This window comes from Tenrec ecaudatus, chromosome 3 (assembly GCF_050624435.1).
Source record: "Tenrec ecaudatus isolate mTenEca1 chromosome 3, mTenEca1.hap1, whole genome shotgun sequence".
NCBI classification, from domain to species: Eukaryota; Metazoa; Chordata; class Mammalia; order Afrosoricida; family Tenrecidae; genus Tenrec; species Tenrec ecaudatus.
The window spans coordinates 119,015,700-119,037,444 of record NC_134532.1 but is presented as its reverse complement, the minus strand read 5'-3'; the positions used below and the strand labels follow the sequence as shown (position 1 = coordinate 119,037,444).

At 43.0% G+C, this 21,745-nt stretch overlaps 1 protein-coding gene across 4 annotated transcripts in view; it reads left to right on the top strand.

Moving 5' to 3' along the window:
* Window positions 1-208: 208 nt before the first annotated feature.
* NFKB1 (nuclear factor kappa B subunit 1) overlaps window positions 209-21,745 on the top strand; it is a 143,677-nt gene continuing 122,140 nt past the window's right edge. For 2 of the 4 annotated variants that reach the window (XM_075543983.1, XM_075543985.1), the window contains exon 1: window positions 540-672. The gene's annotated coding sequence lies outside the window, so the exon portion shown is untranslated. Of the gene's footprint in view, window positions 673-21,745 lie in introns of all 4 variants that reach the window. The other 2 variants (XM_075543986.1, XM_075543984.1) reach the window with 2 other exon arrangements.

Sequence of the window (21,745 nt, the reverse complement as noted above, 5' to 3'; positions counted from 1 at the left end):
CCCCCAGTCCCGCGCCCCGGGCGGCCTCGGAGGGCGGGAGGCTGCGCTGCGCGGCGGGGCCGGGCCGGGGGCGCGCCGGGGCCCCCGAGGTGCGGGCTTTCCCCACCCCCGGCGGCGACCCCACCTCCCGCCTCCGCGGCGTGCGCGCGGGTGTCCGTCGGTCCGTCCGCTCTCTCGACGTCAGTGGGAATTTCCAGCCAGGAAGTGAGAGAGTGAGCGAGAGAGAAAGAGAGAGAAGTGGCCCAGGCGGCGAGCCGGGGCAGGAAGAGGAGGTTTCGCCACCGGAGCGGCCCGGCGGCGCGCTGACAGCTTCCCCCGCGCTCCCGCCGCCGCCGCCGCCGCCGCCCTCGGCCCGAGCCCCGCCGCCCCGCGGCTCCCGCTGCCCCGGGAAGCACAGGCCCGAGCCGCCGCCGCCGCCGCGGGGAAGGCGGTGCCGCTGCGGCCCGGCCACCGCGCGCCCGGCGCTTCCCTCCGCCCTCGCTGCGGACATGGCGCGGCGCTGAGTGGCCCGGCCGCCGCCAGCCCGCGCGCCCTCCCCGCTCGCCCGCCCGCCCGCTCCGACCCAGCCCGCACCCGGACCACTCCGCCGCCGCCGCCTCCTCCAGCCCCAGCCCGCGCCGCCCGGAGGGGCCCCCGCGGGCGCAGGGAGGCCGCCGCCGACCCGCCACCAGGGTAAGCCAGCCGCGGGCCGCCGGGGGCCACGCTGGGGACGCGGGGCCCGGGACGCGCCGCCAAGCCACCCCGCGCCCTCTGCCGCGCCGCGCGGACTTCCTCGTTGCTGCGCTAACCGCTGCGCAGCCCGGGAAGAGGGTGGCCGTGGTTGGGTGGCACATGGGATGGGCGCGAGTGTGAAAGGCCACCGTAAGGACTTCGAGGGGACGCATCCGCCGAGGGGCCTCGGCCGAGAGCCCGGCCGTGCTTTTCCCTTTTCCTCCCACGACCCCGGGCGGGAACGGGAAGCGTTGTGGGGGGAGACTCTTTGCAAACTTTTCACCCCACCCCCACTCCTCCTGGGGTGTGGGGGTGGGGGGTGAGGGTGGAGATGCGCTGTGGCGGCCAGGAGAGGAGCCGGGAAAGTGGTTGGTGCAGTGCCGAACCAGATTTCACCTTAGGGCCATTCCTTAAAATGAAAGCAGAAATGTTTGTCAGCCCCCTTGGTCTAGGAAAGCACTTGTAAACCCCCCAGAATTGTACAGGAGACCCTTACCTCTTCCTTCCGCTCCCACCCAAAGGAGCCCTGCCTAACTTAACCCTGCGCACCCCCAGCTGGGCTGTATTCCCCTTCTGTAAGGAGCCTATGCTTGTTTTCAAAAACCAGGAGGCCCTGGCACTTGAGAGAAAAACACAGATTAGCTACGGGGAGCACTTTTCCAGGCCTTCTGCTGATGTAGAACACGTTGACAGTGGCGACATGCAGTGTGCGTGACCTCTGAAACAAAAATAGGCATATAAACAAAGTGTGCCCCAATACAAGTTTTCTTAGAGTGATTAAACGGATGGGCATGTTCGGTGTAATTTTATTGACTTAATGCTACGGGATTTGGTTTTCAAGAGTGCAGATATTTCATAGGCTTTCTTCAATAGGGGTTTCCAGTGGTAACATGAAATAACCAGATTTAACATAAGAATTTTATTATAAAGCTCATGAAATGGAAAATGATGATGAATTTCCAAAACATTTTATGGCTTTGGCTTAAAACTGTTCTTCCATCAGCTGCTCATCTTTGATAAACACCAAAGCTTTGGATATATAGCGATTTTTTTTAGCCAAATGTTTCCACTGGGTAGGTTAAATTGCAAATGTTTGCTAAAACTTTCACAAAGAAACTTGGTTAAAATAAAGCCCTTAGCTAAAGCATGCTGTTTTCTTGATTTCCATATTGTACCTTCTAGAAAGGAATCCTTTTACCATCCAATTCACTATAGAAACTATGCAAGTAATGTTAAAGCAACATATTTTTTTTCCTTGAACTTAAGAAATTGGGAAGACAGGAAATAACAAAGAAATTTGTTTCCTGTACACTTAGCCTGTAATTGAGTTGCTAAAATGGAAAAATATGTGTGTAATATGTATATATATGTATATATATGATGAAGGGAAATGGGAAATCTCCTAAAATGATTTATCCATATTGGCATACTGGCAACTCCTAATGCCCTCCAGAATGTATTTAGATAAAATGTCTTCCCAGCGAAGCCTACTAGATGCACTGGAACTTGAAGACTCAGATGTAAATTTCATGCTGGAACTAAAAATACTTCTTGCTGTCAATACTAAACCACTTTTAACATGCTTAAAGGCTTTAAAAAAACAACCAGTGTCATCCTAGTAAGGGTTGGTGATGATTTGAAAATCTGCTATCTTTGCTAAAAAAGTCCAGTTTCACTGGTATATTCTGTAGCTGGTGTTCATTTGGCCTGAATAAATGCCCCTGTTTTTCAAACCCAGTAAGCGCTGGAGTATACATACAAAAATAGCCATTCCCCTTTGTAAGCGCTGCTTTGATCTTTGCACTTCCTTTTTGCTTCTACCTCTTAAAACAAGCTCATCTGCTTTGCCTTGCCGGAGCAGCAGGAAGCTCAGTTTGTCTGAAATGCAGCAGGATTTTAGGTTTAGTGAACATATACCTCATATTTCTCTTGCCATTGTTCTGTGGAATAAATGAAGCTAGCTTGAGAAATTAATATTCATGCAGGGCATTTTTTAAAATGTCTGACTTGTTTCAAGTTTCCCGATAATTGATGAAGTCTGCTAATACGTGGACTTTCAGGAATGGCTCATTGTGGTAGTGAGGAGTCCGGAGAAGCAGTTGGCAGGAGCATCAGTCAGCCCGCAATCCCGTGGGTGCTACCTAATTTATGGGAGGTATTCCCCTGTTCAGAAAAGGTGAAAGTTCTGGCTTCTGGGGGGAAGTGGTTACTCATAACCTTCAATTAGTTTGAACTTGGGAGACCGACGGACAGTGGTTGGCCTTCTTCAATAGTAAGTTAAAACTTATTTCTAAGTTGCCATGTGGGTTTTGGATTAAGCAGTCAAAATGTCATCTTTTCCTTCTTCCAGACATGTTGGTGTAGATGTTCTCTGAGCCCAGTAGGAAGTGTAACTAGAAACAAAGAGTCACTTAAGTATTCAGGCTGTCCTCTTCTGGGACAGGAAAGGAGCTGTACTGACGAATAGGTGTGTATGAATCAGTGCCACACAGAATTTCTTTATCGGTTGTCTTAACTTACTTTGGATGGGTGGTTGCAGGGGACGCTGGTCGATAGGTGTCTGTTTTAAGGTAAAGGTAAGGGGTGATTGTTCAGAAGAGGGGCAGAAAGAAGGAGGAACAGACTTGCAGTCCTGCAAGGGACTGTAAGATGCTTGGCTCCCATGACCACGGTTCCATCTGATCCCAGTTTTCTCTCGGTTCAGTAACAACCGCTGCCTGATATCCATCCAGTAAACCGCTCTAGAGCCATTTCACCATGCCTGCTGGCATTTATTTTTGATTCATGTTCTTGCACTTCCCATAAACACCAAAGCCACTAGCAGTGTTCTGTTTGGAATTGACTCTTACTGATTAAGACACCTTGAGGATTTTAAATGAACTGGAAGCATACGCCTTGAGGGATACAGCCCCAAGGAGTCATGTTTGAATGGGATGGCATGGCCTACAAGTACCGTGGGCTGTTTTTACAAAAAAAAAAAAAAAAAAAGTACTTGAAATCACATAATTTGGTAGAGTGAATTATAGTAAGGTGGCGAAACCTCATTTTTGTCCTTGTAATAGTGTATTTCATTGAAGCATATCCACTGTCTCATTGTTACAGAAAAACAAAAAACAAATCGAAGAAACCCCACTGTGGTCTACTTGATTCTGATTCATTGTGACCCTATAGATCAGAGTAGAACTCCTCTCTAGGGTTTTCTAAGCAGTAAATCTTTACGATGGGAGCAGACTGTCCCATTTTACTCTCACAAAGTGGCTAGTGGATTTTCGAACTACTCACCTTGTGGTTGGCGGCTCAATGCACATAGCCCATTAGCATAACCCATTACACAACTGGGACACCATCTCATTGTTAAAGTGGGGAGAAAAAAACGTGGAGCATTCTTTTCATGATGCTGAAATTGTTTTATACCATTGTTTTCTGCTGTTGTAGATCCTGAGTACAAGCTAATAGGATGTCTTTTAGATTTTCAGGGGAGGGTGGTAGACCAGGCCTTGAAGATTAATTAGCCAGTAGTTTAGAAAACAAGCTGAAAAACAATCTCATTGTTGCACCACAAATAATTCAAATTTTAATTTGAACTGTCACACAAGATAATGTAATTTTATATGACATTCAGTTCTTAATTTTTACATGAATATGATTTGTTTAATTTATATTTTAACCAGAAAAAATATCATTGTAATTTTAAATTTCTTCCAAGAAATCAGTTCATCATCATGCTCTTCTTATACTGTCTGTAGTAACTAGCACAGATTTGCTTTTCAGTAATATATTTAATATGCTTTAATTTATGACCAGTTTTAAAATTAGAATGTCAATTTTGTTTTTGTTAATTTCAACATATGACAAGCTAGTTCTGCTCCATGGGGTTTCCTAGGCTGCGGTTTGGCCTGAGGAGCCGGCGGCACAGTGGGCTGCTGACCAGAGGGGTGGCTTTCTGCTCCAGGTCAGCTATCCACAGCAGCAGCTCTATTCAGGATGGAGGGTTGCTATGAGTTGCTTGAGTTGAACGTGATTTGAGGGCCGTTGAAGTGGTTTTGTGGTTTAGTCTGAGCCAGGTCTTTCTCTGGCTCAGCTTCTGGGTGGGCGCCACCTGCCAACTTTTAAATTAGCAGCCAAGGGCTTCACGTGTGCATTACCAGGGCTCTTAGATTATCGATAGTTTAAATCACCATTAAAAATTGACTTGTTATTTAAATTTTAGTGTTAGGCCAAATATTTAGAAGCTGGTTTTATTCTGGTCCATCCTTTCCAGAGAAATCAATAAACTTGATTTCTCTGAATTGTGAAAAACTCTGTCTTGGAACTTTAAGAAAGCATGTAAAGATCTGACATGACTTATTCTACATACAAAACAGAACTTTCTGAAGGAAATCAAACACGTGGAGTTGCAGTTTTTTAAAAATCCTATCGAATTCATATGAACACATATGAACGTTTGAAGCGGAGCATTGTGTTTGTTGATACATATGAAGCAATCATCAATGCTGTTGAATAGATGAATTTAACTTTTTTGTTTGCTAATGTAAGAGGTGCTCTCTTTCTATAGGGAATAAAAATTAAAGCCATATTGCCTAACCTTCTGGGAAGAAACAAGCCAAAAACACAGTTCTTGTTTCTTTCATATTCTCTAAAGTGCACTTGACGTTTATGAATTTGTATTAAAGCCCTGAGTTGGAATGGGTTTAATGACAGTGGGTTTGGCTTTGAGTTTGTAGTGCCTTTGAGAAGGGAAGCATTTCATTCCCCAAAGAGGAGTTTATGGACTGAAGTGGGGAAAACAAATGCCTTCTCATTTCAGTGTTAGAGGCGCTTGGCAAGCATAGTAATAGAGTAGTTGAAATGATAAAAGGTGCTCGTACTCGTGAAAATAGATAGATAGATAACTTCTTGACTCAGAATTTCTCTGGGGCTTCATCGAAACTGTAATTTCGATCTCACTCAAAACCCACTGCTATCAAGTCCATTCTAATTGTAGTCTTTAGTATCCCCCCAAAAGTAAACAGTGCTTGCAAGCACTGCTTTATAATCCTAGCACTGCTAACAGCCTACCTAAATTAACCACTCAAAGTAATAAGACACGTTATCCAGAATTAAATACTCTGTACCCATAAAACTGACTGTTACAAGTTACTAGATAAGAATCCTCAGGCTATTATCACGGCTCACTGTAATTAAAACCCTCAGATGCTGATGACATTGCAACATTATAAAACACCATCCTATGGCTTGTTGATTATTTGTGGCCCAGGGAGTTAAACTAAGGTATCTTTTTAATTTATTTAAAGATATTGGGAGCTCTTACAGCTCTTATAACAATCAAGCAATACCTCAATTGTATCGAGCTATTTGTACATATGTTGCCATTGTTATTTTCTAAACTTTTACATTCTATTTGAGCCTTTGGTATCTGCTCCTCTTTTTACCCTCCCTCTCCTTCCCATTCTCATGACCCTTTGATAAATTATAAATTATTATTAATTTCATATCTTACACTGACTGCTGTATCCCTTTCCCTGTGGTTTCTTCCCCCCTCCTTTCCCCTTCCCCTCTCCCCTCCTGGTGTCACTACTCCCATTTCTGCTCCTGAGGGGTTTATCTGACCTGGATTCTGTGTGTCCTGAGCTCTTATCTGTACCTGTGTACATGCCCCAGCTTAGCCCGCAGGACTGGGGTCATGGTAGTGGGGGGGGGGGTGCGGAAGCCTCAAGGAACCAGAGGAATGGTCTGTGTTTTACTGGTGCTATACTTCACCCTGGTTGATTCAGCGCTTCCTTGTGACCCCTCTGTCTACAGATGGGTTTGGGGGGGTCTCTGCTCTGACACCCCTACTTCTCAACAATATGGTTTTTTTTTAATTGTGCTTTTGCTTTGGGTCTTCTGATGTAAGGCATTCTTTTGAGAAACTTTTTTTATCGAAAGCTGCTTACTTCTTCAGACCCATCTGCTTGGCCGTCCACTTGATTCAGTTTCTGATCCGGACTTCTCATCATTCACAAACTGACACTCGTCTTAAAAAATTAATTGAAAAAAATGATACAAATATACTTGTATACTCAATATTTTTCTTATTAACAAACTGAGGAAGAAAGCGAATGTTTACTTACGTAGCCAGTATATTACAAAGCTAATGTTGAAAAGTATTCCAAAGGTGAATAGCGGTAGCGCTTGTTAATAATAAAATCATCCAAGCCCTTTACCCGTGGCTTCCCTGTATCTTGTCACCAGAGAAGTCTAACTAATGATGTGTTCCATTACACAGTCCTCTCCACCCACAGCTTCTGGGCATGAAGAGGTGCATAAACAAAGCACACAGAGCTGAAGTGTGGCCCTTTGCTGTATGTGTTGAAAATGATTGGATAGCCCATACATTTCACAATGGCAAATAAAAACCAAACCGCACTCTCTGCCATCGGGTCAATTCTGATCCTATAGGACAGGGTTTCCAAGACTGTAACTCTTTACAAAAGTAGAAAGCCTTGTCTTGGAGCGGCAATTGGTTTGGAACTGCTAGCCATGTGGCTAGCAGCCCAACAGGTAACTAACTACTACACCACTGGGGCTCTGAGCCTGGCAACCAAAGCTACTGGATATCCCCCCCCCCCCCCCGATTTGCACCTTTTTCTGGTAAATGAGGCTCACTGATGTTTCTAGGACAAAAGCATACCTTCCAAGATAAGAATTCTAAGAGTGAAAACAGTGACTATTTGGGGATATTTTATCACAAGTTCTTGAGTAGAGGGTTGGGTTTATTTTATTTGAAGACTATCTTTGCCTCTCAGTTATTAATTTAAATACATGTTATTCTGGGCGTGGAGGTTACAATTTATTGGTGTGACCATTAAGACCTTTTTTTTAAAAATGGGGGAGTGGTGTGGTTTGAGGTTATGGGAGAATAGTCCCTTTCTATTTCCTATACTTCATATAAAGCTCCACATGTAATATAGGCATGTTTACGACTTGTAACATTAAAGACTGCAAAGGTGGGAAAACTACGTGGAAGTATACTGTGTCTCTAGGAGAATCTGAAGTACAAGGTAGAATGAGGAAGGCTAAGAATAAAAAAAAATAAACTATTTTCAGTTTTATTGAAGTCTTTGTGTATGCTAGAGAGCATACAAAGCCATTGATTTAGAGAAGAAAGCAAACTTGCTGCCATAAGTCAGTGCTGATTCCTAGTGAGCCCCTGTGAGATTCTGAGACTGTAACTATGCATGGGTAGAAAACCATTCTCCCACGGAACTGCTAACACTTGACCATGAAGATTGCAGCTCAATGTGAAGAGGAGACTTTTTAAAAGTTCATGGAAAAATTAGAATTAGAAGATAAGCAAGTTTTCCACTAACCTTTGAAGACTCGCCCTACGAGAGGATACCCTCCCCCCCCTCCACAAAAAGGAATTGCGCTGGGTGGGGTGGAGCAGAGCTCTCATAGTTCACATTTTCCCCAGTAGGTAAGTATCAAGGAACTACCTCTGAGTTACTGTGCCCATTAGCATTGCCTAGGAAAGTTCTCGCTGGTCACAGTGAATTTTTTCGTAAAGGTAGTTTTGCTTGAACCTCATTTTTGTCATGGCCGATTTACAAGAAAACGCACGCGTGCCTGTGAAATTTTGATTCCTGCTCAGGGAAAAAGCTGCAGAAACTTGTGGGGTTGAACACAGCTTACAAGGACAGCACTATAGAAAAAACTCAAGTGTGTGAGTGGTGTTCTCCTTTCAAATAAGGCGAAGTAGTTATTAATGACAAACCTCATTCTAAATATTGGTCAACTTCTTGAATGGACGAAAATGTTGACTCAGTGCATTTGGAGTTCATTCCACCAGGTCAGACTGTTAAGCAAGCTTTCTATTTAGAGGTTCTGAAAAGATTGCATGACAGTGTGTGGCAAAAAGGCCTGATTTGTGGCAAATGGGGGACTGGTTTTGCCACCATGACAATGCACCTGCTCGTGCAACCATGTCAGTGTGCCAGTTTTTGGCAAAACACCGCATACCCCACGTACTTGACTCAGCTGACCTCGCTCTGTGCAGCTTCTTTTTGTTTCCGGGAATGAAGAGAGACATGAAAGGACAGCAATTTGATGACAAAGAAGAGGTGAAGAAAAAAACGAGGGAGGTGCTGTCAGCCATCCAAACTGATGAGTTTGGAAAATGTTTCCAAGAATGGAATTGTAGATTTAACAAATGTATTAAGTGTAATGGAGAGTACTGTGAAGGTGATAAGGTTCTTTTGTAAAAAAACAAAAAAAATTAAATGCATAGCTTTGAAAAAATTCTGGTTTTGGGGGGTACCCTCTTGTATAGTTAAAATTGATTACTGATAAGTAAAAGTCAATGATTTTTTTTAAAGCTTAGACTTTGATTATTTTAAAACAACACCCCCATACTGCTAATTTCAAACATGCCAGGAAGCTAGGAAAATACTTTTTGATTGCAATGGATTAAAATGAGAAAAAATAGTTTGATACCATATTTACTGATTTATTGTGGTGTTAATATACTTGTTGTAGTTGTTTTGTGCTGTCAAGTCTATAGGATATTTTTGGTCTGGCAACCCTATAGGAATTTTTAGATCAAATTTCTATAGGAGTAATTAATCCATTCATTTGCTTCTGCAGACCAGCTGGTGGATTTAAACCTTTGACCTTTTGATTAGCCAAGCATTAGTTGTGACCCCAGGGCTCCTAGCTAATACATACAACCACACCTCATTTATTGACTTGATTCATTTTCAAAGGCAGCTTGCTAAAGCAAAAGTTGCCATTATTAAAAATTGGAGAATGACCACACCTGATCACAAAATAGCAGATCACTAGAGCATTAGATAACTGCCAACCTACTGAGCATCATGGACCAGCCAAGATGACCTACTTTTAGCCATAACAGCCAGTATTGTTTTTGCCTCATACCTTGGCCTTCATTACTGATAGGTGTGTATCGTTGATACAATAGTTGTATAGATTTCTCATTGTGGTAAATGTGAAGTATTGGGTAACAAGATAGAAGAGAAGTGAGAAGTCACTGTACTAAAATACAGAAGTTCAGTTTTATGTCTTATTTTCCATATACGAGACTCTTGAAATATTTGGTGAGAGCAAGTGAACTTTTAAGAGGAGAGTCATTTATAAAATGAAGACTTGAACTTTTTTCTTGACTTGAACATAGAGATGAAACTAATATTGAAAGTGAATCAGAATTCCAGAGAAAAGGGTAAATCCATTTCTCTGGATGAAATGGGGGAGGTCATAATAAAAGGTGGGGGCCAGAAGTTGCCCTTTGATAAAATATTTTTGTGGGTGTTTCACAATGATTATCTTAATGTTTTTTAAAAAAATCATTTTATTGGGGGCTCAGACAAGTCTTATCATAATCCATACATACATCCATTTCTCAAGCACATTTGTACATTGTTGCCATCAACATTCTCAAAACATTTGCTTTCTACTTGAGCCCCTGTATCAGCTCATTTTCCCCATCCCTCCCTGCTCCCCCCTCCCTCATGAACCCTTGATAATTTATAAATTATTATTATTTTGTCATAGCTTACACTATCGTGATGTCTCCCTTCACCCACTTTTCTGTTATCCACCTCCCAGGGAGGTTGTTATATGTAGATCCTTGAAATTGGTTCCTCCTTTCCACCCCACCCTCCCACCACCCTCTTGGTATCGCCACTCTCAGCACTGGTGCTGAAGGGATCATCTCTCCTGGATTCTCTGTGTTTCCAGTTCCTATCTGTACCAGTGTACATCCTCTGGTCTAGCCAGATTTGTAAGGTAGAATTGGGATCATGATAGTGGGGAGAAGGAAGCGTTTAGGAACTAGAGGAAAGTCGTATGTTTCATCATTGCTACACTGTACACCTGACTGGCTCATCTCCTCCCTCCAACCCTTCTGTAAGGGGATGTTCAGTTGCCTACAGATAGTTCTTGGGTCCCCAATCTGCACTCCCCCTCATTCACAATGATTTGATTTTTTTGTTCTTTGATGCCTGATACCTGATCCCTTCGACACCTCATGATCACACAGGCTGGTGTGCTTCTTCCGTGTGGGCTTTGTTGCTTCTGAGTTAGATGGTCAATTATCTTAATGTTTTGTGACTTGGAAATGATGTCATTTCCCCCACATTTTCAAAACGCTTGAGAAATCAGTTATGATTAAGCAAAGATCATACACCTCGGACATAAATTGAAAAGTAGAAGCTGACAAATATACTCCCTTCCTTCATGCCTTGGGTACCATTAATTTGATAGATTATCTTTTTGAGTTCTCCTCATGTTTCCCCCCCAACTTCCAACCCTGACAACCACATTTACTAAGCATACCTCAAAACATATTATTTCCTGATGATTTAAACATTGAGATCAGTCATTTGTCCCTAAATCATAGTTATTTATTTTTTTATGATGGCCAGAGAAAAGGTTCTATTTCTCTTAAAAGAGTCTAATGGCCAAATCAGAGTTAGTCCAAGCTGTTCAGAGAGGTCAGGCAATTCTATGTTGAAATAGATGGCTTGGGGGTGAAGTGTGTGTGGTGTGTGTGTGTGTGTGTGTGTGTGTGTGTTTGTGTGTTGGAGGAGGGAGTCATTTAAGGAGTCTTGGTGGTGGTGCTGCTGGCTGATATGAGTGGGACCGCTATCCTCAAGGTGTGGCCATTTGGAAGCCACCGGGAAGTGCTTGGGAAAGAGTAGGCAATCTGCCTTCCATAAATGTTTGCAGTCTCTGACACCCTTCGATGGCATCCCCTAGGAGTCAGAGGTGGGTTTGGGGCTTGGTGGTACAGTGGGTTAAGCTTGGAACGGCGGCTGTTCAAGGTGGGAAGATGGGGAAGTCTGTTGCCTTAGAGATGCACAGCCTAGAAGCCCTGTGGGGTGGGTCTGGAGGGCCACTTTCCATCACACACACTGTCCATCACACAGCCACAGTGAGCTGTGGTGCAGCTTTGGGGCACCATGGTTCAAGCACCTGGCTCCTGACCACCAGGTTTGCTGTCCCTCACCACTGTTCAGAGAAAGATGGGGTGGCACTCGGCTTCTGGCAAGATGTAAGCCTTAGAAACGCTATGAAGGAGTTCCTGCTCTGTACTGCAGGGTCTCTGTGAGTCAGAATCAACCCAGGGCAGTGGGTTTGGCTTTAAGTTTTGTTATGTTTACTAAATACCTCTTAAATTGAACAAGCCCAGAAAACGATTTTATTGCCAAAACGCATCAATTCTATTACCTTACTTACATGTTTTATTCCCCATTAGTCAAGCACTCAACTACCTGGGAGACTGCTATTAAGCTGAGTACCACTTGACTTACTGCTACTAAGATTGGCTGTGTGAGGTCCCCACAATCTGCTTCTGAAAAGCCCCAGACGCTGAGAAATGCTAGAAAGCTCTTGTGCTGTGCACCCCTGGGGTCCCCCTGCATGGGGATCAACTCCACAGCAGTTGGTTATTGGTTACGCTGATTTCAAATGTATCATCATGCACCTTGTTCTCCCCACCACACCGCTACTCTCAGCACATTACAGAACACGGGGATTAGCCCACTGGGGTCGCTCAGCGTTTCCCCCACAGCCTGTCTAGCAGCTCTTCCTTCGAGTTAACTCATTTAGTCTCCAGTCACACTTCCCATTCTATCGGTTCAGCTACTTGTGTCTCGAACCATCCTTTCCTCCTCGAATGTCAACCTTCTTTATTACCGAGTCCTGACGTCTCCTGCTACCACCCTGTCCCTCCTTCCTGAAGCGCTGCTCAGCGCTCTGTAGTGCAAGCCTGGCCATGTCACTCCTTGACTTCGCGAAGTGAATCTCCATTGTCTTCACACGCTGATTCCTGTGCTCCTCCCCGCCACCCATGCTCCTCACTGCCCATTTCAACTTTACGTGGCTCCTGCTCCGTGATCTTCACTGTGCATGCCTTTGCCTATGAAGCCCCTGTGGGAAGAGTGCCACTCATTCATTCTTGGTCAGTGCACTAACTACTCAGCCTTCAAGCCCGACTCCCGGGCCACCATTTCACCCTCCCTCATTTCTCCGTTCTTCCTGACCACCCTATAATGAATTTTCTTCACTTCTTATGCTTTGTACGTAAGGGTTTGAGTTTTTAGTTGCTTTTTATTCACACAGTAGCGGGTCAATTTGTTGAATGAACAAGGAGAAAAAGAGACAAACTATCAGGAGGCAGATACTGATTAAGCTGTATGACTCTGGGCAGATTAGTTAATTTTTGTAGCTCTTATGTTCTCTCTTGAAAAAGAAAAAGAAAATCAGAGGATGAGATTAAATGAGCATCTACCTCTAAAGTTGCTTCTTTGGCATAATTGTATTGATTCAAAGACTTCGATTTTTTTCCTGCCATAATGAGATAGAACAATCTAAAGATAATTCTGGCAAAGCCATTTATTGATCTTCTGTATGATGACTGCTCTTTGTGTAGTCTAAGTTGACGCTTTAGCCTCCAGTCTAGTTTATCCCTGTACACAGATGCTTCTTAGACTGCACCTTTTAATTATTAATTGTTTTTACTGTGAATTCACATTCCTACTTCTCCAAAGAAATGGATGGTAGGGGGAGGGGGTGATTAAAAAAAAAGAAAGAAAGAAACGGATGGCAATCTTGAGAAAGAGACTGAATATAGAATTCAGTATTTGGATTTCATTCTGTTCGGATGTTTCATTGGTAATACAATATTTTGGGGAGGAAAAAGGTAGTGGTGACAAGAGTTAAATCTGTCATAGCAAGAAAACAGTAAGATATCTAGAATTGGTAACTCAGGGACAAGGCTAGAAGCATATTATTTGCATATTTGAAAAGCACCAGGGATATAATACACAAAGTTTAAAAGTCTTTATGAAAAAGTCTTTTTGAGGATGGGACATGAGGAGAAGTGGGTAGGGAAGAGAAGGCTTCCACTTCCACCTTTGTGGAAGAGGCTTGTATTTGTTAACTGTTAGTGAATTCAATGGACTGTGTGCTTATTTTCTCCTTAATTAGAAAACACAAATACTCCAAAATGCACTGAAGGCAAAAGCCAGGATGAAAATTAAAACTTTCCCATACTAGATTTCTAGGGAATAGGAAATCCACAACACCAGAATTGTAGAAGTGAAAGGTTTGAGAACGAAGTCCAGTAAGTGAAATCTCTTCATATTGTTACCTGATGAAATCGCTCAAACCTTGAACAAATTCAGTAAATTGGTTTTGTGTGTGTGGAAATGAGAGGCATAAAACCCCTGCAGTGCCTTGACTTAGAACATGTGAGGTTTGATCTCATTTATTTTATCTTTTTGAGTAGATCCACAGGTCGTTTTCATCTACTTTTATCGTACTGTTATCTTAATTAAGAAAAATTCACTGGGAATGGAATCTGCCACTTGATATACAGGACGATCACAATATGACTTGAGAGTATTCAGAATATCTTTTGATCCTCTGAATTTCAGTCAGCTTTGATTAAAAAACAACTATGGGTAAAGATTTGTTTCTTATGGCACCAATGCATATGTCTACTATAGCTACAGTAGACATGATAGAGCAAGAATGTGGATGCTTCTTTCATCCGAAAGGATGAGGTTGTATTTACTGTGTTCATTGATTTTAATAATCTCCGTCTTTCTCCCACATTATCCCATTGGCTTGCTTCCATATATCTCAAGAATTTTTTTAGATCTCTTTTTGTTACTGAATTCTAATTTCATTCCATCATATTTAGATGAACTATGTCACATACTATTTACTTCTTTGAAATATATTAAGATTTTCTTATACCCCAGCATATGGTCTATGCTCCATGTGCCCTGGAGAATGTGTTTTCTGTAGTCCATGGATGCATTTAGGTGAAATTGTCTGATGATGTTCTGTACCCTACATATTTCATCTCAATTTACATTTGCCAGCTACTGGGAGAAGATTTTTAAAACCTTAATTATAACTGTGTATTTGTTTGCTAGTTTTCATTCCATTTATTTAAAAAAGTTTCATACCTATACCTAGGAGCCTTGGTGTCCTAGTAGTTGCTAGTTGGGCTGTTAATTGCAAGGTCAGCAGTTCGAAACCACCAGCTGCTGTTTGGGAGTAAAAAGAAGCTTTCTACTCTCGTGAAGAGTTACTATCAGAAATTTATCGGCACAGTTCTTCTCCGTCCTAAGGGTCGCGTGCGTCAGAATCAGATGGCAGTGAGTTTGGTTTTATACCTATACCTATAATAGAGATGTAAAATAAGTGGAACCCGAACTCACAGAACTAAAGGAAGAAACATGCACATTATATGTATGGATCCCTGATGGCACAGTGCATTACAAGGTGGGTTCCATGGGAGAAAGGGGAGACTTTCTACTCGTGTAAAGAGTTACAGTCTTGGCAACGCACAGGGACAGTTTTACTTTGTCTTATAGGATCACTGTAAGTCACAGTCAATTTGATGGCAGTGAACATTGAGTTTGATAATAGATATAAACATGCTTTTTAGTATTATTTCTTCTTAATCGATATATTATTGTTATGCTATTACCAGGTAATATTCCTTTTCTCAATGTCTACTTTGTCTGATATTTTAGCATAGCCTACATTTTGCTAAGGACCCTTGTGGCATAGTGGTAATGCGCTAGACTGCAGTCCCCAAGCCAGCAGTTGAAACCCCCAGGAGAAAGATGGGCCTTATTCTCCTGTAGCGTTACAATCTAGGAAACTCACAGGACAGTTTCATCCTGGCCCTCGTAGGTCGCTGTGAGTTGGCATCGACTCCAGGAAAGTGCGTTTGGAACTCTCTATCCGTATACTTGAACTGTCTGTGTCCCCACGTGTTGGGCTGCTAACCACAATATCAGCAGTTCAAAACTGCCAGCTGCTCACAGGAGCAAGTTGGGGCTTTCTACATTCATAAAGAGTAAAAGTCTTGCAAAGTTACCCAGGCAGTTCCTCCTTGCCCCTTAGGGTTACTGTAATTCGGGATCGACTAGAGGACAGTGAGAGAGAGAATGTGTGTGTGTTTTATAATTAAAATGCATCACTTATAAAAAGCAGACACTTGCTCTTTTGTCTCATTTGACAGTCTCTAATTAACTGGGTGGGTTTATTCCATTTACATTTCGTAGAATTACTTCTATGATTGGGTTTAAGCTTGCCATCTTGCTTGATTGTTTAATCAGTTGTTCAGTCATGTTTCTCATTTCTGCTATCCTTTGTAATTTTTACAATTCCATTTTGTCTCTTTTTTCTTTTAAAAGTGTTTTTTTAGAGATTGCAGTGTTTGCTTGAATCTACCATGAAATGACAGATAAGAACTTTGCAACGGTACAATGTAATTTGTCTTCTTCTCTTCCTCTGTTGTTACTGTTATACATTGTACTTCTACATATATTATAAATCCCCAGATATATGGATATTGTTTCTTTTTGAGCAGCCAACTGTATTTGAGAAGGTAACAAATGAGAACACCAAGTCTTAGACTTAACACTTATTCAACAGCTTCATTGCTTTTCATTTTTCCATAGAGGCTCCGGTTTCTATCTAAACAGCAGCTCTTAACCTGTGGGTCACAACCCCCTTGGGGGCTAAACAGCCCTTTCACAGGGGTCGCCTGATTCATAGCAGTAGCAAAATGACAGTGATGAAGTAGCAGTGAAAATAATTTTATGGTGAGGGGGGTCACCACCACATGAGGAACTGTATTAAAGGGTTGCGGAATTAGGAAGGTTAAGAACCACTGATCTAAAATAATTTTCCTTCAGCTTGAGAAACTTTTTGTTGGTATGCCTTTTAGTAGAGGTTTGTAGTCAGTCCTTCTCTCAGCTCTGTTTAATGTGATAGTCCTGGTTTCCCCTTGATTATTAAAAGATATTTTCACTGGCTATTTAGAACTCTAGGCTGCTTCTCTCCCCCTGTACTTTAAAGGTCTCGTCACCTTATCTGCTGGCTGGTATTGCTTCAGAGAAGTCAGTTGTCATATTTATCATTATTGCCTCATATGTTTTGTGTCTCTTTTTGTTGCTGGTCCTTTTTAGAATTTTTTAAGTCAGCATTAGTTTATAGCAGTTTGGCTATAATATCCCAAAACATAGTTTGGGGCAGGCTTGGTTTATTGTTATTGTTGTTTACAAGGGTTTTTATTGAGATTTGTGAACCTATGAGTTGAATTTTTAATAACACATTAGGAAAATGTGTAGCCATTATTTCTTCCAACATTCATGTGCCCCCTCTCCTCTTTGGAACTCTACATGGTGCATCTGCAGCCCTCTTGCTGCTGTCCCCTCGCTCTCTAAACTGGCTTAATGTTTTCCTCCTGGTTTCTCTCTGAGCTTTGTTCTGAAGATGTATTGGCCTTTATTCCAGTGCGCTTCTCCTTCCTTCTACAGTGAACATTCTGCTGATAAGTTCATGCAGGGGCTTTCATTTCAATTTATGCCCTGCCTGAGCATGCATTATGGTTCTGTCTTTGTTTATATTTGTAGTCGTTTTATGATTGTATATTATTATATGCTGGAACTCATGGATACCACCTTTAGAGAGTTTGGATGTTTGTCCTTCTCTAAGGAGTGGTGAGTTTTGTTGTAATTTATTTACCAGTGAATCGTTTGATCTTACTAAAAAAGACTTAAAGTAACCTTTGTACTCTAGTGTGGCTCGTACTCCTAATACATGGTCTTCTAGGGTCACAGTTAAATGTTCAGTGACATCTGTCCAATCTGACGCATTGAGTTATCACTCTGTGCTGTCTCCTCTCTGGAATCTCGATTCAGCTCTCAGAACCTCAAGCACCCTTTCCCAGTAGGCTAGGCAGAGTCCTGTTGTCAGGATCGAGCTCACAGTTTGGACAACGCCTAGAGCAGATTGCCATGTAAAACTTGGAAACTCTCTGCGGGTAATTTCTTCCATACTGCTGGTGCACGGCCCAGGGAGATTGCTGCTCTCCAGTGTCAGAGTTCAGAAAGTGACCTCAGTTAAAAAGCCAGAGTGAATGTGAAACTCTCCTTAACTGTTTCCCAGCTTTTAAACGGGACAGCCCTCTGCTGGGTTTTGTCCATGTCATAAACTATTGCCACTGGTCTTTTATATAGTTTTCCAGTTGATTATGGCAGAGGGACACTTTTGATAACTTAGCCAGGCATGACCGAAACTACAAGTCCACTTATAATAAATCTTAACTTGGTCTGTAGCTTATAATTAATGCAATCATCATTTTTAAAGTTCTCAGTATTTACCAATTTGGCAAAATACGAAAGCAACATTTCCATCACTACTTTTAAGATCCTTAGACATATTTAAGAAGATGGTGAATATAGAGGTACCGTTAAACTGCAGCAGGAAAGGGTCTTAGCTATTTAGTGCTCTGCAGCAGGGATACCCTGAGTAGGTGGCTTTAATAATGTTTTTGTTTTTTTTCCCACAAAACAAATCTGAAACCAGGATGCCAGTTCTAGGGGAGTGTCTGTCTGTCTCTCTCTCTCTCTCTCTCTCTCTCTCTCTCTCTCTCTCTCTCTCTCTCTCTCTCTCTCGACTCTGGGGAAGTGTCCCTGTCTCTTCAGCTTCTCCACCTTTTCTCTGTGGTGATTTTCACAAGGTTTGGCATCTGTACGACCCCAACTGTATGTCCTTACTGTATCTGCTCTTTTCTTATCTCAAAATAGATTGACTCAAGACATACCTTATCCTCTCACTGCCTCATTAACGTGATAAAGAAAACCTATTCCCAAGCGGGATATAACCACAGGCATAGAGGTTAAGATTCACGACATATTTGGGGGGAGCACAATCCTATCGATAACCGATCATGTTTGAAAAACTAAAACCAGAACCATGGTTATGAATTCAAGTACTACTTACAGCGATCCTGTCCTGTAAGACAGACTAGAACTGCTGCGTCATGTTGCCTAGGCTCTAAATCTTTATAAAGCAGACTGCCCCAGCTTTCTGCTGCATGGCAACTGGTGATTCCGACCGCTGGCTCCCTGCTAGCAGCTGAGCACTTCATCACTGCACCAAGGATCCTCCGAAGTATGCTCCCAGTGCACATTTACTAATACTGTCTGTGGGCTTCCAGGTCAGAAGGAAAATGAAAGGTTTCTTGGCAGAAGTGGGATAGAGAGAGTCTTCTGGAGCCGCCAGTATGGAGTAGGATGAGATTTCTGCAGTCAGGCCCTACTGTGAATGATGTACAAGGTGAAATGAGCCGGGCATACTTGAATGATCAATCTGTCTAGAGTAGAAGATTTTTATTAGGATACAGTAATAATGATAAGATGCTAAGGACAAGTGGTTGAGATCTTCGACTTATTTACGGAAGCCAAAGACTAGAGTTTGGGGTCGACTTTGAAGGGTTTGGCATGCCATAATCTTTAAAAAGCAGGCGGGTCGAGTGGGAAAGGTACTTAGGGAGGAACAGCAGCGCAGGGAGAGAACTGCTGAGGGGGGGGGGCTCGTGCTGGCATTCAAGGGGGAGATGACACAGCCTGTGGTGCACTGTCTGTAACGGACATGAAGAGCAGATGCCTTGAGCAGCGCAGAGGGAGCAATCAGCAGGCCTTGACGTGGTTTGTGTGAAAAGAAGGAGAGGGACAGGAAAACAAGAAGAGTGGCCGTGCTTTTGACCCCGAGTAGCTGAAAGAATGGTCTGCAGATTGGGACATCAAGAGCCGAGCTCACTACAAAGGAAGGTTGAATTTGCCTTTGAGTGTTAGAGGCGCGAAGGGATTAAAAACACTATGAACTTGTCCGACATTGGTGTTCTTGCTTAAAACTAGCCGCAGTATCTTAATTTTTGGTCTCTGAGGGTTGTAGCAGTCCTGGTTTTATTTCCCTGGACAACAGAGTGGTTGTTGAGCATTGGGCTACTCACTTCAAAGTCAGCATTTTAAAACCACCAGCTGCTCCTCGAAGAAAGAAGAGGCATTCTACTCCAGTTATGGTCACGGGCATTTCTGCCCTGTCCTATGGGTTCCCTGTGAGTTGGACTTGACTTGGTGCCAGTGAACTTGGAGTTTTGGTAGAGCACAGTTGTTTGGGGGTTGATGCATCTTTCCCTTTAGGTCAGTTGAACTCATGCCAAGAAAGTGGAACTCTAACTAGGACACTAATAAAGGGTGCCCATTGATTTGTAGGAAATACCCCATTCCACAATGCCCTTCACTTCCCACGACACTGATCACTTTGCAGTGTTTTTGCTTATTTGTCCTTCTGTTTCTGCAATTGTGTTAGCTGAATATAATAATACTAATAATAACAAAGCTAGTTAAAACACAAATATTCATCATTTCTCATGATTCTATGGGTCGTTTAGGTTGTTATGGTCTGAGCTAGCTCGAACGGTCTCTGAATTCTTGAGGGTGTTTGGTGGGGTAGGGTGGTGTAGGATAGCCACAGAAAGCACTTCATCTCTCTGCTTCATAAGGTCTCTGGTCCTCCAGTTGACAGAGTAGTTCGCATGGCTGCAGTGTTCCACGTGAGCAGGAAGCCGAGGTGTGGAACTTGCTCAATATCCCTTCTTTCTCATTTTGTCATTCTAGCCATCAAATCAGGTCTCTGGCAAGCATACATCGAAAAGATTGATTTTTCCCCCTCTCTCCCTCTTCTGTCTTTTATTGGGTAAAATGGCAAAGAAATGGTAATTCTTGGGCCAACATAGATAGAAAAGATTGATTTCTCTCTCTCTCTCCTGTCTTTCACTGCGTAGAATGGTAAAGAAATGGTAATTGTTGTTTTCATCCATCTGTGTGCTCTGTTTCTGAAAAGACTGCAGCCTTGGGAACCCTTGGGGCAGTTCCGCACTGTCCAGTTGAGCCGCCATGAGCTGGAACCAATAAGAATTCAAGTCCGCCACAAGTGTAAAATCTGTGAGGATGGGTGTGGCATTGCCCTTGTGCCCTTTGAGGTCCTTGGAACTGAGACATAAAAAATGAATTGCCATCACATTAATTCTGATTCAAAGGGACTCCGTATGTCAGAGTAGAACTGCCCCCATGGGTTTCTGAGGCCATAAATGTTCACAAACTCAGAAAGCGCATCTGTGTCCAGAGGGGTTGGGTAGCAACCCCACATGTAAACTGGAGCTGCCCCGTAGCAGATTTTGCTTTTAAAGGATACATGACTGCACTGTAACGAAGACAGGAAAGCATTCATGTAGCACATCAGTGCTCTGTCATTTTAAACATAGAGATGCTTTTGTCGCCCTAGCAGTCGATGGAGTGTTTCCTGGAGAAATGTGCTGGGAATAGCCTGTCCTTCACAGTTGACCTGAGGAAATGCTTTTCAGAAGCAATTGCCACTCGAGTTGTTTGGGACTTTTAGAAAGATTTTTTGCCTGAGGAAGGATTCGTTTGCGTTTGGGGCGTAGGATCCTTTTCATCTTTCTGAACTGTGCTGTGAGTAGAGGACCTCCTATGTCGCTTTTAGGAGACTGGGAGCCAAGCAGTGTTTAAGGAAGAAAGACAATCACATCTGCCTTGTAAACAGGCGAAAGAAGGAGACTGGATTCGGACTGGCCAGCACTACAGTTCGCCCTCTAAGCTTCACTTTTCTTGCCTGGGACAGGAATGCTGACTTCTCAGGTTTGCTTTGAGGATGCAGCGAAACATTGTGAAGCAGGAGCTATAGGTTCTGACTGGGACAGGGTGCTCAGTAAAGTTTCATTCCTTCTTAGTATGAACCAAAGCATAGGACCCAAATGCTGTCAGTTGAGCTGCCTGATTCCCAGTAGTCACCTAAACACTCGGTTTCTCAAATTGTACATGTGACCGTCAGTAGATCATGATTGATTTCCCAAGCATTTTTAAGAATGAATACACTAGACTGTAGAGAGAATATATATGAGTAAGCATGCATTGTGGTTCAGTGTGTGTGCACACATGTATGGGCTGGGTTTGTTATGTAAACTGTATTTCTTACAGTGGAGCCTTGTTCAAAGGAGATTGGCTATATCTGGTCCTATAAAGGTGCCTCTGTTATAAGTGGACGAATGACCCAGCTCCATCCTTATTGGTCTGCCTGTGGGACCTTCATGTTAATTCACTCTGTCTTGCTGAGTGCTGGATGATGGTGCTGGCAGCAG